Source organism: Phascolarctos cinereus, unplaced genomic scaffold (genome assembly GCF_003287225.1).
Source record: "Phascolarctos cinereus isolate Bilbo 61053 unplaced genomic scaffold, phaCin_HiC Scaffold_726;HRSCAF=1367, whole genome shotgun sequence".
Lineage (NCBI taxonomy): Eukaryota > Metazoa > Chordata > Mammalia > Diprotodontia > Phascolarctidae > Phascolarctos > Phascolarctos cinereus.
Window position 1 is genome coordinate 274029784 of NW_027556098.1, and position 15298 is coordinate 274045081.

At 39.7% G+C, this 15298-nt stretch overlaps 1 pseudogene; it reads left to right on the top strand.

Moving 5' to 3' along the window:
* Nucleotides 1-13366, top strand: part of LOC110202302 (small ribosomal subunit protein eS1-like) — a 32689-nt pseudogene extending 19323 nt beyond the window's left edge.
* Nucleotides 13367-15298: the final 1932 nt, after the last annotated feature.

The following is a 15298-nucleotide window of genomic DNA, read 5'->3' on the forward strand; positions in this document are numbered from 1 at the left end:
AGAGGTATGGAAGGATATAACTGGGAACTTTTCCAGCGCAATGGTCTTCAGGCAATGGCAGGAAATGGCAGTCCACAATGGCCTTTTGAAAGAAGGCTGGTGCCAGGACTTGATACCTGGTTACACCAGGTTTCAATGGGACTCCTGGGTCCATGCTTCAGGGCAGCTCAGGAAGCAGAGCAGCTTATTCAATTAACTTCAGGGGGTCTTGGATGCTTCCCCCGGTCAGATGCACTGGGAGGTTTTATAAGGAGGCTTGGTTTAGAATTCCTGAGGTCACCAGCAGGAAAATATCAACATTTTCTATTCTAGAAACAGAAGCTATAAGGAGGTTCCAGAAAGAGGGCAAGAATCAGGCAGAAGAAGGGGATTTAACTTGGGAAAAGACAGCTTCTTTGATAGAGAAAGGTAAGAGCAGAAAGACAGACCTCACCAATCAATAACAGAGAGAATTTCAACAGATGCCTGGTTAGTTACAATTCCCCATTCTATTACATCATGCTTTGGTAGCCTTCCATAAACATAAATGATTCAAATAAGCGAGGTAAAGAGGAGCAGCCTACAGAGACCAATGTTCTGGGCCTCAGTTTCATCACCTGTAAAATGACAGCTTTGGACTAGAGCAGGGCTTAATAACCTCTTTGTATCATGGATCCCTTTGGCAGTCTGGGTAAAGACTGTGAATTCCTCCTCACAAAAATACCTTTAAAAGCATAACATGATAAATGTGTAAAATAAAACATATAGGATTACACATGGAATCAGTTATACTGAAATATAGGAAAAACATATCTTTAAATAAATACATTAAGGTCCAGCTTAGAACCCCTGGACTATGATTTTTTCCAGCTTTTAACATTCTCCAACTATATAATCTGTCATGTGTTTATGTACAGCATGTACTAAAGTCAAACACATTTTTTCCCCCTTGGATTATCACCTACTTGGGATTGATTATCCCTCTTTATATGCCTTAGCTGGGATGGAGAGCTTACAATATTTTGCAATTATCCATCCTGAAGATGACTGAGGTTTAGAACCCAGTAGTGAAGGCCAGCTTAGAGAGACAACATTCATGCTAAACACATTTGATTAAGGAATCCCCCAGCTCCTTCTGCCTCCCAGGGAAAACAAAGCAGGCAAAAATCTATGAGTATGTTTGGGTTATAAGAGAGGGATCCATTTCAGCACCTCAAGAATCAAGAGGGGGATCTATCCCAATGAAGGAAAGGCTCTGGAGACAGCTGACATTGTATCAGCAACATCCCCCACGAATCCTGTGCTCCAGAGCTGCCAAGGAGAGATGTATGTAGCATGCTGCCATTATATTAAACCAAGGTCCCTGTAGGCCCAGTGATTGCTGCTAAGAGACCATCTTCCATGGGGAACAACAGCTGTGTTTGCATCAACTGTCTAGGGTGACCTAATGCCTCCCGGGAGGCTGTAGGAAGCTAAAGGCTTGGCACCAGGCACCGGGAGGGGCTACAGGAGCTGTGCTTTCAAGGAAAGGAGAATGTTTACTACAGATGTGATCACGCAACAGGGAGCCTGAGACCCATTTGGCTTTTGCTACAGCTGCATAAATACCTGCAATAAACTTTTCTTTCTCTGTGGCCCAGATCCCTGAGAGCAGTTAGGCTGTGCTCACTATTCACAACATAGCCGGAACAAGAAGAGAGGCTGTAAAGGTGCCATTTCAGCCTCGCTGGTACCAATCCCTGATAGACCCAGCAAGAAATCCTTCCTCAGTGACACTGACCCAGAAGTCAGGGGTCAGCCAGCACTGGCAGTCACAGGCAGGGATGGAGGTATCAGAGGCTGTTTTTAGTGTTTATCTAGGTCCTTATCTAGAGCAGCAAAGTATCTGATTCCTTCTAGAGAGAATCTCTCTGGATTGTGGGAGATCCCCTCAACCCACACAAAGTGGGGTTGAGTTTCATCTCCCACACTTGCTAGCTAGACAGCTGGGGGCATGTCACTTCCCATAGAATGTAAGCTTCTTGGAGACAGGAATTGTTTCCTTTTTGTCTTTGTGTCTCTAGCGCCTCACACATAGCTTTGTATAGGGTAGGTGCTTAATAAATGCTTGATGATTGCTTCTTCTCTCCAAGGCTGGTAAATATCAGAGCTAAGACTCAAGTCCACATAAGATAATTCCCAGGGTAGTGCACTATCTACCATACCAAAAATGGTGCCTTACTCCTAGACTCCCAGATCACTAAGCTGTGGCCTCACACAATCCTAGAATTAAACTTCATGTTACCAGACTCTTCCCCAACCATTCAACATCCTGCTCTTTGCTACAAAGTAGTAGCAATAGCTAATAATGGCTAACATTTGTATAGAATTTACTACGTGCCAAGGACTGTGCTAAGCACTTTATAATTATTATTTTATCTGGTCCTCACAACAACTGCGGGAGGCAAATACTGTTATTATCATCCCCATTTTACAGATGAGAAAACTGAGGTAAACCAAGGGACAGTGACTTTCCCAGGGTCACACAGCTAGCAAGTGTTTGAGGCCAGATTTGAACTCAGGTCTTCTTGACTCTAGACCTGCAGTTCTATCCACTGCACTGGTCCTCTACATGATAATGGTTTCTTAAAAAAAAAAATAATAATTTTCATTGATATTTTCTTTTCCTTACATCACCATAGTATCCTCTGTATCTCCCCCTTTCCCCTCCCCAAGAGCCATCCCTTAAGACAAATAGTATTTTTCTTTTCTGGAGAGAAAAACATACTCAATCTATCCTTTTGTGGAGGTGGGAGTTATATAGGCGTTATGCAGTACACATGCTTTCAATAAACTTTGTCAAAAGGACAGATTGGGAGTGTCCTACCATATGTCTTCATTTGAGTCCCACTCACTCTTTATAATTTTATTACATTTATTTGAATTTTTGGTAAGTTGTTATTCTTTCCACTTACATTGTTCTACATTATTTTATTGGCTCTACTTATTTTACTCTGCATCAGTTCATGTAGATCTTCCCATGCTTATCTGCATTCATCACACATATCATTTCTTATAGCATAGTAATATTCCATTACATTCATGCACCACCATTTATTTAGCCATTCCTCAATCCACGGGTACCTACTTTGTTTCCAATTGTTAGCTATCCAAAAAAAGTGCTACTATAAATATTTTGGAGTACAGGAGGACTTTTTTCTCATTGATGGCATCTTTGGATATAAGCCCAGTAATGGAGTAGCTGATTCAAAGGTATGAACATTTTCATCACTTTATTTTCATCATTCCAAATTGTTTTCTAAAATGGTTGGACCATTTCATAGCTCCACCTACAGTATATTAGTGTTTCTAGATTCCCAACATCTCTCCAACATTGACTGCTGCCATTTTTTGTCATTTTTTGTCCATTTGCAGAGTGCTTGGTAAAACCTCGGGGTTGTTTTGGCTTTCATTTCTTGTATTATTAGTGATTTGGAGTATTTTTATATGGTTGTGAACACTTTGCAGTTCTTCTTTTAAGAGCTATTTGTTCGTATCTTTTGTCCAGCTACATGATAATGGTTTCTAATAACTTAATTAGATAAACTAATCCCTACTGATTTGTTATCCCTACTATAATCTATAAGGTCTTAATACAATTTGTTTTTTAAAGAAGAAGACCCTTAAAGAGTGAGGCATTCTGGAGATATCCATATTAGCATTTTTCTTTGTAAAAGATGTTTTAGGGCATAAGGAACTTTCAGTGCCCATCTAACCATATCACACAGGTAAGAAGGCTCATCTTCTGGCCAGAATATGGAGGGTTGAGCTAGCCAAAATGCATTCTGGCTTTGGACCAGAGCATCCTTACCCAGGAACTGAACTTTGGAAACAAATCAAGTTTTAATGGACTTTAGCGATCATTAGTTCTTTCTTAGCCAATGTTGTAAAGCAGAAAAGACAGATTTGATTAGCCTCACTTTACAGATGAGGAAACTGAGACCAAAAAATTAAGAATAATGATAATAATTCACATTTCATATCAGTTTAATATTTATAAAACATTTTCCTTGTGACAGCCCTCGTGAGAGACAAGAAGCATCATGATCCTCATTTGACATATAAGAAACTAGAGACCCACAGAGATTTAAGTGATTGGCCCAAAGTTATGCAGATTTTATTGGTGGATAGGAAATAGAACCCAGGCCATCAGACTCCTAATTTAACATCCTTTCATCTACTGCCTCTTAAAAGTGATTTAAGGAGTATAAACAACCTAAAAATCTGCCTTGCCTTTAGTGGACCTGTACTTGAACTAATCAAGACAAATGAAAATAAATAGTAAAAATGGAATAATAATACTAAATAGTAATATTAGTTGACATTTGTATAGTGTTTTTAAGGTTTTAAAGAGTTTTACATATATTATCTCATCTGTGCCTTTCCTGACTCCTAAGATTCAACAGTCTCCACCAGTCACCCATTTTAAGTCTTTACAAAATTTCACTACTCAAGGAATCTCTGCTTTATAGCTAGTCAAAGTAAAAATCTATTAGACTAGGGGCAGCCAGGTGGCTCAGTGGATACAGCACCAGCCCTGAAGTCAGGAGGACCTGAGTTCAAATTTGGCCTCAGACCAAACACTTGACACTTGCTAGCTGTGTGACCCTGGGCAAGTCACTTAACCCCAATTGCCTTAAAAAAAAAACTATTGGACTAGAACATGATCTCAACAGAGTAAGAGTAGATACTCTCCAACTACTCATCCTATGGCTTTATCTAACAAACCCATTGCTTCCCTGGGTCAGGATCTGTCTTCCCTCAAAAAGAACTGGGTAAATGGAAATGGTGCAGCTCCATACTGTCACAGAATCTCAGAAATTTCAGAGGTGAAAGAGATCTCACCATCATCTATTTCTTGTGCTTATACAAAAATGTACTCTAGCATACAGCATACTCAACAACTGATTGCCCAGCTGATGCTAGGGGGACCTTCCAGGGAGAGGAAACCTACCATCTCCTGAGGCAGCCCATTCTCTTTTGGATAACTCAAACATAGGGAAGTTTTTCCTGAAGCCTCAGTTTACGTCTTTGCAGCTTTCACCAATTACTACTAGTTCTTTTTTCTGGGGCCAAACATAAGTCTAATCTTTACCTCTTCTCCCCTTGAATGCCTAAGACTGAAAGAAGGACCTGGAGCCAGAAGGCATATCAGTGGCCATTTTACAGATGAGGAAAATGAGCCCCAAAGAGTGTAAATTACTTTGCCAAGGTCACAGGAGGTTTGCACCAGAAGCAGGATTTGAAAATATGTCCTTTTAGTTCAGCACCCATGTTTTTACCATCATATCATGACTTAAGGACATTTCTAAATTTTAGCTTTTCTAGGCTAACATTCCTAGCTTCTTCAACAGATGTGGCATATACTAGAGACCCTTCTCTCTGTACAACCAACTGTTCCAACCAATTAAACCTAGTTCATCAGTGGTAGCTATATTTGTGTACCTACCTGAGCCAGCAATGATTCAAAATGAGGGGGGAAACACCTAAAATTGAACTGACCTGAAAACAGAGTGACTTTGGGAAAGAAGTTATGAGTAGAAAGTAAATGTGGACATTCTGGTGCTTTTACAGTCATTTCCTCTGTGATGCATGTCCTTTCAGAGAGTATCTACAGATTTTTTTTTTTAACATGGATGCTCTCAAAGAACCATGTCACTGAGTTGTCAGTCTCTGGCATCCCAGCCTGTAGCATATGTACATATAAAACCTCAGACAGGGAGGTGGCTTTTAAGTTACGACACTTCTGTAGGGAGAAAGTAGCATTTAATGAACGGAACTCAGAACTGCAGTCAAATGAGCTAGGTTTGAGCCTCAGTTCCACTGCTCACTAGCTCTTTGACCTTGGGCAACTGGTTTAAGAAGCGTAAATTTCCTCATCTCCAAAATGGGATTAGTAATGTTTATATTACCAGCCAGCTGTTGTGAGAATCTAAGTAGATGATATATATGAAGCACTTTGTAACAAGTGACAGTAACCTGCACCTGTGGTTTTTGGGTATAATTCTCTATACCCAAATAAGGAATGAAGATGAATAAGGAAACTAAATTCTTTCTAGCAATTCAAGAAGGTACCTTCTCTGCCATTTATATTCATAGAAAAGTGCCTACAATGCCAAGAGGGTATGTGATTTGCCCAGGGTCACACAGCTGCCTCTCTTACATGCAAAACAATATATAGATAGAAGCTACCTTTCTCCTGGAAAGTCGCAAGATTTGTTAGTGCTTTGGCAATACATTATTTCATCTTCAACAAACATTTATTAGCATTTTTACTTTGGGCAAAACACAGCATTAGGAACCAGGAGAGGTGGATGAAATGAGAATTTGGTCCCTTTCCTCATAGAGTTCACAGTCCAGTATTTGGGAATAAAATTTGTGCGCAGCCAATAGCACGTTCTAGTGGGAAGGAAACTGAACCAGAAATAGGGGTCTAAGTCCCCATTCTGCCACTGAATAGTTTAATTCCCATGGGACAGCCACTTCATTTCTAAACCTCAGTGTCCTTATCTGTATAATAGAAATAAAAATGCTTGTGCTGCCAACCTCACAGGATTGGTGTGAAGAGAAAATGAGGTAATGTACACAAGGCATTTGCAAATTGTAAAACGCTATGCAAATGTCACCTGTTATAAGTAGTACAGTACAAAATGATACAGAGGATTCACTGCTGGAAAGGATTTGAGGAGTCATCTAATTCAAAACCCTTATTTTTTAGATGAGGAAATTGAAGACCAACAAGCTGAAGTCTCTGAGATTTGTCAGGTCATAAAATTATCAATTTACACATAGAATGGACTTTGGAGACCATTTTAGGAAACCAAGGCCAGGAGAGGTTGAGTGATTTGCCCAAGGTCATATAAGTAGTAAGTGATGGAGTCAGGAGTTGAACCCAGGACAGCTAGGTAGAAAAGTAGATAGAGTTCCAGGCCTGAAGTCAGGAAGACTCATGTTCTTGAGTTAAAATCTGGCCTCAGACACTTACTAGCTGGCCCTTAACCTGTTTGCCTCAGTTTCCTGAACATCTATAAATTGAGCTGGAGAAGGAAATGACAAACCACTCCCATAGTTTTGCCAAGAAAACCACAAATGGGGTCACCAAGAGTCAGACACAACTGAAAAACGACTAAACAACTATAATACAAGGAAAAACACTGCACAGTGGGTTTCTGACTCCAAACCCATTACTCACTCCTTCCACAGCAGCACCCTGCCTCTCCCTAGTGTGAGGCTTACTTTCCACGGCATTGTTACCATCAGGAGTGTGCTAATAAATGGTTAACAACCAGCACTCAAAAAGAGTATACATGATACACTTTTAAATTTAATATGCATTATTAACACTTATGCCATCACTTTGTTAAGTCTAGACAATCCACAAAACAATAAATCAAGCCCTGATTTATGCAATTGGCCAATGTCTAAGGTGTAAATGCTCACTCAGAAAATCTGACAGTCACTCTTACTAGCCAATTTGAGTTGGCTCCAGCACACCCTGCCCCATCCCTATTTCTCATTGACTGGCAATCACCCATGAGATTCTCTGCTAGTAAAGATTTTATAAGATGAGATAGGGTTTCTTGTATGTTGGGAGAGAGGAAACTGGGATCTTAAAAAAAAATCAGACTAATGGGGGTTTTAGGCTCTGCTTGGAGGCAGCTGTTTCAGCTATCCTTCACTGTGACTTCCCCAGCCCCTGTGGACAGGAGCCTCAGACCAGCCTCCTGCCGTTCATCTGCATACCTTGCTGCCTAAAGAGCCCCCACACCCCAAAGATACTTAGGCTGAAGGGAGGCAATTGTAACCTGTAATTTCTCATCTTGGTTAACAGGTGACAGCCTCCCATAACATGGCATCCATATGGTATCACCCCTTCTGTTGAGCACAATTTTAGGGCAAGATTCATACTGCTTCTCTCTGTGCTCAAAATAGATGCCCAAAATTGGGATAGAATTTACATAAGTTGGCTGGAGAGACTGTGTTCAATTAAAAGGCTTTTGTTGCCAAGGATTTTTTTTTTTAGTTGATACATATGCTCCTTTATTGCAGTCCTGTGGGGGAAAGGGTTTTTTTTTTCTGCTTAAAAAAAACAAAAGCAAATAAAAGGGGCATATGGTCCCCAAAGCTAAGTGGCATTTAAGGAAGGAACCCACACTGACATGCCAAGGGCTCCCAACTGTGAAAACCGGAGGTGCCTAGGGCCCTTCCCCGTGCTCCTGGGGAGAATCAGGCTGCAAAGCTAGAGATAGTAAGAAGTTTGTGTAAGAATAATAACTATGACTCACTCTTACAGAGATCTTTACAGTTACTGAGTGTTTTGTGGCCATTACTTCACATGTGATCCTCACCACTGTGAGGTGTTGGAGAGTGCAAGTACGAATATTTCCAGATGACTAACGAGGGAGCTGAGGTTAAGAGAATAGACCCTCTAACTCGCCCAAGGTCATGCAGATAGTAGGGGGCAGAGCTGAAACTCTTCTTCACATGTTTATCCAGGTCTATGTTCCCAGGAGACTATGACAAGATCATTTTGCAATCTTTATGGGTTTTTTGGAATGTGATATCCTTACTGCCTCACTCCAGGATGCCTCACAATCAGAACTGAATATGGTCATTGCCCTCTTAACGCAGTTTCTTGAGTCCTGTTAGCTGGTATTTATATGGTGCCTCAAGATTTACAAAGGGCTTGATCAACATCATCTCACAACTGTGGATCCTCACAACTACCTTGGAAAATAGGTGCTATATAGCCATTCCCCAACTGATAAATGGTCAAGGGATATAAGCAGGAAGTTTTCAGAAGAAAAAAATCAAAGCTATCTATAGGCATATGAAAAAAATGCTCTAAATCACTATTGATTAAAAAAATGCAACTTAAAACAGCTCTGAGATACCAACTCACATCTATCAGAAATGACAAATGGTAGAGGGGTTGAGGGGAAAATAGGTATTCTAACGAACTTCTGGTGGAGTAATGACCTGGTCCAACCATTCTGAAGAACAATTTGGAACTATGTCCAAAGAACTATAAAACTGTGTATATCTTTTGGCCCCGCAATACCAATACTAGGTCTGTACCCCAAAGACATCAGAGAAAAAGAAAAAGGATTCATATGTACAAAAATATTTATAGCAGCTCTTTTTGTGTTAGTAAAGAATTAGACATTGAGGGGCTGCGTATTGGGAATGGCTGAACAAGTTGTGGCATATGATTGTGATGGGGTACTATTGTGGTATAAGAAATAACAAGAGAGGTGGTTTCAGAAAAACATGGCAAGAATTATATGAACTGATACAAAGTGAAGTGAGAAGAACCAGGAGATCATTGTGCGCCTTAACAGAACTATTATAATGGTGATCAACTGTGAAAAACTTGGCTACTCTGATCAATACAATGATCCAAGACAATTACAAAGGACTCATGGTGAAAAGATGCTATCCACCTTCAGAAAGAGAACTGATGAACTCTGAGTATAAAATTAAAGCATAATTTTCTCGCTTTCTTTATTTTTCTTGCTTTTTTGTGAAATATGGCTAATATGGAAATATGTTTTGCATGATTTCATGTGCATAATTGATATGTTGCTTGCCTTCTCAGTGAGTGGGAAAGAGAATTTAAAACTTGAGATTTAAAAAGAAAAAAATGTTTAAAATAATTAATTAATTTAAAAATTAAAAAATAAGAAAGCAGCTGCTGTTATGATCACCATGTTACAAATGAGGAAACTGAGGCAGACAGAAGTTAAGTGATTTGCCCAGGATCACAAAGCTAATAAGTGTCTCAGACTAGATTTAAATTAAGATTTTTCTCAGTCCAGGTCTAGCACTCTATATCCACTATAGAACTTAGCTTTAACCTCCAACTTACTCTTTGCCATCAACTACCTTATCTGTGGTTGTTCAGTCATTTTCAGTTGTGTCCAACTCTTTGTGACCCCATTTGGGCTTTTCGTGGCAAAGATACTGAAGTGGTTTGCCATTTCCTTCTCCAGCTCATTTTACAGATGAGGAAACTGAGTCAAACAAAATTAAATGACTTTCCCAGGGTCACATAGCTATTAAGTGTCTGAGGCCAGATTTGAACTCTGGAAGATAAGTCTTCCTGACTGTAGGCCTGGTACTCTATTCATTGCTCCAACAAGCTGCCTCCAACTAGCTTTTGTAGTTCTCTGTTAAAGGGTATCCTAAAGTCACAGAACCATAGATCTTAGAGCTAGCAGAACTCTTAAGAGGTTATCTGGTCTAACAAGCTAATAATCACTCATATTTATAATAATAATTCACTTTTATGTAGTGCTTGAAGACTTGCAAAGTGCTTTGCATACATTCTCATTTGTACCTCACACTAGCACTGTGAGATGGGTGCTATCATGAGCCCCATTTTCCAGATGTCAGGAAACAGGCTCACAGAGATTAAGGAAGCACCCAGAGTCACACTGCTAGTAATTATTATATGCAGAGTTTACACCTATGTCCCTGACTCCAAGAACAGAATTCAATGAGCTATTTTATGCTGCAAGTTGTTTTGAGGGCAAAGCTGAATGACTCAGATGACCTTGACTTCCCTGTTATATGACTTAACTAACAGCTAACTAGTAAACAGTTTGAACAGAGACCAAAGTAATTCTTTAATTGATCCTTCTAGAAAGCAGGGGGATAAGAAATGCCCCAGAACATTAGACTTGGCCCTTTAATCCTCTCTGAACAATAATAATAATCATAACTAATGTATAGCATTTACAATGCTTCAGGTATTATACTAAGTGCTTTACAATTATTATCTCATTTGATCCTCACAACAACCCTAGGAGGAAGGGGCTATTATTATCCCCATTTTACAGACAAGGAAACCAAGGTATACAGTGGTTAAGTGGCTTACCCAGGGTCACACAGCTAGTAAGTGTCTGAGACTGTATTTGAACTCAGGTCTTCCTGACTCCAGGTCCTGCACTCTTTCCACTGAACCACCTAACGTCTATACTCTACAAAGTGAAAGCAACTCTCTATCAATAAATATTTAATAAGTGCCTACTCTGTGCTTTGTACTGTGCTAAGTTCTAGGTATACAGTAAAAAAAAAAGGTAAAGGGCAGTCCCTTCCCTCAAGCAGTTTACAATTTAAGAAATCATAAGAGATATATTGTGAGAACATGCGAATAAATATATAAGAAGCAAACTATATACAGAATAAATGAGAATTGACAGAGGGCAGGCACTAGAATTAAGAGGGGTTGGCAAAGGCTTTCCATAAAAAAATGGGGTTTTAGTTGGGCCGTAAACAAAGCCAAGGAAGTCAGTAGTCAGAGTTCAGAAAGGAGAGCATTCCAGGCAGGAGGCACAACCAGAGAACATATCTGGAGTCAAGACATGGCGTATCTTGTTCATGGAAAAGCCAGGAGGCCAAAGTGGATCAAAGTGTCTGTAGTAGAGAGTAAGGTCTAAGAAAACTGGAAACGTAGGAGGGAGCTAGGTTATGAAGGGCCTTGAGTAACAAATAGAATTTTGTCATTGATCCTGGAGGCCATAAGGGGCCACTGGAGTGTATTGAGTTGATCTGGTCACCCCATCATTTTTTTAAGCCAGATTTCTGCTATCATCTGTGTAGGAAGCTGCTTACCATCCAGAAATTCTTCTCCCAAGGTAGTTTGAGACCTTCTCTGAAATTCATAATCTTAGAGAGCTTCTTAAGGCAATGAGAGGTTAAGTGACTTAAGAACAGTCACACAGCCAGTGTGGCAGATGTGAAACTGGAGCCCAGGTCTTCCTGATTCCTATGCTGGCTTTCTCTCCACTGCATCACACCACTTCTCGATTATTATCATTAAATATTTCAACTTATTCTACAATTCCATGTTGTAAATATAGAATGTATTTTCACCCCTTTAGACTTCTTGGGAATAGGGACTATTGTGAAAAGATGTTATTATGGTTGTAGTTCAGTCATTTTCAGTTGTGTTGGACTCTCTATGACCCCATTTGAGCTTTTCTTGGCAAAGATACTGGAGTGGTTTGCCATCTCCTTCTCCAGATCATTTTACAGATGAGCAACTGAGGCAAACAAGGGGAAGTGATTTGCCCGGGGTCACACAGCTAGTAAGTGTTTGAGGCCTGATTTGAACTCCTGACTCCAGGATCGGTGCTCTATCCTCTGCACCACCTACTTGCTCTTTTATGGAGAGAAAGGCACAAGAAATAATGTTCTTCCTTGTAATTTGGAATCAGGAAATATTGCCTTCTTTTTCAGGGCAAATTTGTCATTCATCTTAGAATTCTCAGCTTCTGTTGAAGGCAGAATAGAGTAAATAATCTTTTAAGGTTCCTTGTAGCAATTGTATTTATTTGATCCACTTCTGAGAGATGGGGCAGTATAGCTGAAAAGACAAAGAATAAGAGTATTTGAGTTCTAATCCTAGCATGACTACTACAAGCTCTGTGACCTTGAGAAAGGTCTTTGGGCCTCAATTTCTTCATCTGTAAAATTAAGGCATTAGAATAGAAAATTTTTAAATTCCCTTCCAAGTCTAATATCCTTTAAAATCCATTGGAATGCTTTTTTGGCTTTCTGAAAAGGATCACGGCAATTGGCAAGAATAAGTCCCTATCTAAAGGCAGCTGAAGAGGAGCCAAGAAGAAAGTGGTTGCCCCACTTTTGAAGTATCAGTACAATGTCAAGGCACCAGCTATGTTCCATACATTCATTATTTGCACGACACTAGTCATAAGAACTCAAGGAATGAAAATTGCCTTTGATGGTCTCCAGGGTTGTGTTTTTTGAAGTGAGCTTTACTGATCTGCAGAATAATGAAATTGCTTTTTATAAGTTCAAGCTGATTACTAAAGAAATTCAGGGCAAAAACTTTTTGACTCATTTCCATGGGATGGACCTTACCCAGAACAAGATGTGTTCCATGGTAAAAAAAACAAAAATGGCAGGCCATGATTGAAGCCCATTTTGATGTCAAAATTTCCAGTGGTTACTTGGCCCACCTCTTCTGGATTGATCTTACCAAGTGCAACAACTAGATCCTTAAGACCTAGTATACCTAGCACATAACAGCAATACATCCTTCAAATTCACAATAAGTTAGTAGAAATTATGACCCTGAAGGTACAGAAAAACAACTTGAAAGACGCTATCAATAAAATGATTCCAGACAGCATTAGAAAAGGCTTGCCAGTCCATTTACCCTCTCCATAATGTATTTGTTCCAAAAGTCAATATGCTCAAGAAGTCCAAGTTTGAATATGGAAAACTAATGCAACTGCACAAGGAAGGTGATGACTCTGGAAAATCTTCTGGGGATGAAACAGGTATGAAAGGAGAAAGAACTGATGAAGAGGAAACATAATTTGTCTAAAATAAGAGCTTTTAAAGGTTGAAAAATATCATGTCCTATAATATGATGTTATAAATATATTGTTATTTTTATAACATGAAAAATCCATTGGAATAATAAATATATAGAGAGACATCACAACTGATACACCATTAATTCAAGAGAAGATTTATAATATCTTGTTTTTAACGAGGATGGATTTGCATGGAGCCTTTTAGGAGGCATTGGCACATAAAGAATGGGTATTGGACTTAGAGTCAAAAGATCTGGTTTCCAGACCTGTCTTCACCAGAGCTTTAGTTTTTTTGCAATCTTGGGTAAATTTGTGATGGTTCCATAAGTGTCACCAGTAACCAAGCTATCTGCCATCAGCCGTAGTAAGAAGACATATGTCATAGTGGTCAGCAACATCTGCCTGAAGAAGCACAGGCAAAACACTATGCCAACAACTCTGAGAAGTTGGGTTACTTTTTTCCCTATTGATTGATCGAGGACAGCTAGGTAGCAGAGTGGATAAAACATTGAATCTGCAGATCTTCCCTTCATTTATTTGTATTTCTTCTCTTTACGTGTTTATTTATGTCATTATTTCCCCCCATTACAATGTGAGTTCTTTGCAAGCAGAGATTGTTTCATTTTTGTCTTTATTATCCCCAGTGCCTAGTACAGTGACTGCCCTATTGTAGTAGGCATTCAATAAATGTTTATGAATTGATTGAGGACAGTTACATGCCCCAGTGGTTAGAGATAGAAGACCAAGATCTGTCAATTACTCCAACACTTACTCACTGCATGACCTGCAAGTATTTTAGCATCTGTCTCAGTTTCCTTATCCACATAATGGGGACAATAATACCCCTACCTGCCAAGGTATAAGATAATATTTGTAAGATGTTTTGCAAGCCTTAAAGCACTATGTAGATGCTATTTATTATGATTGGCAGAGGGCTTTGCTATGCTTTTCCAGCTAGATGTTGCTGGCCGCTAACCACTAACATAGTTATATGTAGGGAAATGATACAGACAGATTATAAATTCCTGGCAGTAAAACTGGAGAACTTGGGAGCATAGGTGTTTTCATAGGACTATGGTATTTAGAACTCTAAGGGACCTTAGTGATCATCTTGTCCAACTCCATTTTAAAGGTGAGAAAATTGATTCCCTGGGTGGGGTGGGGATGGGGAGAGTAACTTGCCTGGGATCACACAGTTCCTAAATAGTAGAGCCAAGATTCAAAGCCAAATGCTGCCACTCTAAATCCAGCATTCTTTCTACTGTACCACGATTCCCTGCTCCTGGCTGAAATTAGGGATGTTAGAGGATGGGGGTGGGAGTCGGGGGAAGGTGATATGTGGGAAGTGAACATCAGGACAAGAAAATGGTATCAGAGAACAAACAGGATTTGGCTTTGGGGACCACGTTTTAGGCAGGCATTCATCCAGGGACAGAGCAAAACTGATTAAGACTACAAAGAAGAATATATTTGCTTGGGGACTGGCTGAAGTTACCTGAAGAACTCTGAGTGGAAAAGGAAACGAGAATAAGGAATATTCTCAGATACAACTACAAAACCGAGTTACTGTCCAAAAGGAACAGGTATGGTATAGGAAGAAGAGTAGTACTGAAAGGAACAGTGATTTGCTGGAGAAACTTTTCCCAGGCCTCCTTAATCTAAGTGCCTTTCCTCTGAGACTGCCTGCAATTTAATCTGCATGTATCTTGTTGATGCATAGTGGTCGGTATGTTGTCTCTGGTGCCTATCATATTGTAGGTGCTTAACAAAATCTAACTGACCAACTGACTGACTGGATAAAAGAACTAGAAATAACTGGAAACTATATTCATGGTCTCAAACAACTATTCACCAATGCATTGTGTAATAAGTAACAAGGAGTGTGAGTTAGTGATATTAGCACATATTGGTGTTCAGTCACTTCTGTCATC